Here is a 3,257-nt window from a genome sequence, read left to right as displayed (position 1 = left end):
GCTCTCCCTCCTCCGTTCAGGCACTTCCTGGTTGGTGACGTCACCGGAAGATTTTCGCCGATAATAGCGCAAGTTTGCTGGGTCAGTTCACAACAGTGGGGCAGTGTAAATTGTACTAATACACTATCCAACGCGTTTCGAAACCCGTAGGTTTCTTCATCAGGGAATAAATAAAGGTGGAAATGATCAAATTCTCAGAGGAACACACTGCAGTTCCTGATAAGGGAAATGTTAAGGGGTCTATTGAAAAACATTTTAAAGTTTTAGAACAATTACTCCTTACCGAGAGTAAAATCCACCTAGAGAAAAGAACCATACAAAAGTATGTGGATTGTGATAGAGTCCCTAGGGGCCTGCGTTTTCGCAAATCACCAACTTTCGGTAAGGAGAATGAACATTTTATAAAAGAGTGGAATAGAATCTTGGAGGATTGCTCAGTATCACTGATGAAGCTAATTATCTACGAAAGGGCAAAAACATTAAAAACAATTGATAAAGAAATTTCAGATGTTATAAAATTGCTCGAACCTCTGGTAATCGAATATGATTGCTCAGAGATAGAACATGACCTCCGCATGAAACTTGAGCATGCGGAGGAAGAAACTCTAAAGAGGAAGCACGAGAAATTTTATAGAGACAAAGCAGACTACGATAATAATAAACAGAGAAATTGGGCTAAGGATACAGATAGAAGTAGATCTCTAAAAACAAACCAGAAGGGAGGGGGGGGTAGAGATTCCTCCCAATCCCTAAATAGAACCAATGACCACCAAGGACACTTTACATCTAACCCTCACCAGAGAGGCTGGGAAACCCAGAACGAGAGGGGCTGGGACACCCAAAGATATGATGATAGAAGAGGTTTTGTACAAAATAGTGGGTATCCGCCTCACTTCAGACAGGAGGGACATTTTAGAAACCCCAATTACAAGGGGAAAAATTATATTCCAAATTTTAGATATGGACAGAGGGAGTACGAAAGAACTGATTCAAATTCAAATTTTAGAACATATAAGCCAAGCCCTAGATTTAGTTCACCTGCACAATCATCTCCATCTGGTTTTTTAGACTCAGTCAAAAACAGACACAAGGACCCCTTAAGGAAGGAAGAGGGTCAGGGGTCTGCACAGAAACCAGAAGTGAAAGAAAGGAGAAAAAGGGTTTTAGTAGAAGAGGAACGAGAGGGGGGGCCAGATTTAAAGAAAAGGGATTGCGAGATAGATTAAGAACATCACCCCCAAAAGGAATTTTTAACCTGTCTTCGGTCATCCTAACAAATGACCAAAAAAGAGTTCTAGACAGGGGCCTAACTTTTTCTCGTTCATGCGGACCAAGTGCTTTTCAACTGTACACAGACCTCCAGAAGTTTGTTCGCAATCTTACTCTAAAGAGACATTTTATTAAACTTAATTTAGAAAATATTTCATCTAATGTGGGAACAGAACCTAATGCTGATTTACCCGCAACTCCACAGACTAAGATTGAGAACAATGAAGAGATCTGTACACATACCCATTTTAGAGGGAAATCCAAATTTTATCCTGCGCATTCTAAAGGCCACCACATAGAGACTTTTTTTAATATGGTCAATAAAGATTTTAACCTATTAACAAGCTGTGCAAAAAGTGGTAATATAAGACACAATCTAAGTAAAAATGAAGCATTAGCTTTAAAACTCCTGCAACAAAATAAAGATCTGATTATCAGACAAGCTGATAAAGGGGGGGGGTGTTGTGTTACAAAACAGAAAAGATTATGAGGGAGAAGCCCTGCGACTCCTGAACGACACCTCCTCATATATGAGATTAAAAAAAGATCCTACTGTAGAATTTTTAACTCTTTTAAAGAATTTACTAGATGAAGCCCTCACGACTAATGTCATTGAAAAGAGCGAGTATGATTTCCTATATTCAAGCTGCCCAAGAACTGCCATCTTTTATCACCTCCCTAAGACGCATAAAAGTTTAAAGAATCCACCCGGTAGACCGATTATATCGGGAATTGAGAGCTTAACGTCCAACTTATCTCAATATGTGGACTATTTCCTCCAACCCTACGTAGCAAAACTGACCTCATACTTGAGAGACTCCACCTCAGTGTTAAACCTTTTGGAAAGTTTTGAGTGGAAAGACTCGTTTAGGTGGCTAACCTGCGATGTGCAGGCCCTCTACACAAATATACCCCATGTAGAGGGCCTCACAGTTGTTGACTCTTTTCTAAGGGAGGATGTAGATTTACAGGAAATTTGTTCTGGACTCAATACAATATATACTAAAACATAATTATTTTATGTTTTTAGATGAATTTTTCCTACAGGTTTGCAGAACTGCTATGGGCACTAAATTTTCCCCAAGCTTCGCAAACCTGTACATGGGAGGATGGGAAAATGATTACATATATAACAACAATCCCTTTAGGAATAACATCATTACATGGCATCGTTTTATAGACGATATCCTGTGCATATGGGATGGCGACCAATGTTCAATCAATCAGTTTATACAGCATATTAATAAGAATGATAGGAATTTGACTTTTACCCATGTAGATAATGACAAAGAAATACACTTTCTAGACCTTAGTCTTAGGGTAGACGAAGAAGGAAAAGTGGTGACCAAAACCTATTTTAAGGAGGTTGACTCCAACAACCTCCTCTTAGCCACTAGCAATCATAAAAACACCTGGATTAGGAACATACCTAGTGGTCAGTTCTATAGACTCAGAAAAAACTGTAGCTCAGATTTAGACTTTGAAGAACAGGCCAAAAAATTGACTTTGAGATTCCTAGAAAGAGGATATCATCTTGAAAAACTGAACAATGACCTTGAAAAGGTGAGGAAAATGGAAAGAAAGACAATGCTAATACCTAAGAGAAAAAAGCTGAAGAATTTACAGGAGAATGAGGGAAAATGTAATGTGTCCTTTATTACGAATTTTAATTCAATGACGGGTTTAATAGAAAAAATAATAAAAAAACATTGGCCAATTTTAGCAAATGATTCATTACTGAGTGCCCACATTTCGAAATTCCCGAAATTTATATATAGAAAAGCCAAAAATTTGAAGAACACACTATCACCGAGCGATATAAAAATAAAAGAACATCTGAATGGTGATAAGAAATGGCTAAGTGCTAAACCTATTGGGAATTTCAAATGCGGTAAGTGCTCAGTATGTAAACATTTGCACCCAGAGAGAAAATCTTTTATGTGTAAAACAACTGGAGAAGTCCACAATATTAATGACTTTATATATTG

This window comes from Ascaphus truei, assembly GCF_040206685.1.
Source record: "Ascaphus truei isolate aAscTru1 chromosome 12 unlocalized genomic scaffold, aAscTru1.hap1 SUPER_12_unloc_1, whole genome shotgun sequence".
Classification (NCBI taxonomy): domain Eukaryota; kingdom Metazoa; phylum Chordata; class Amphibia; order Anura; family Ascaphidae; genus Ascaphus; species Ascaphus truei.
Note: the sequence above shows the minus strand (reverse complement) of the source record.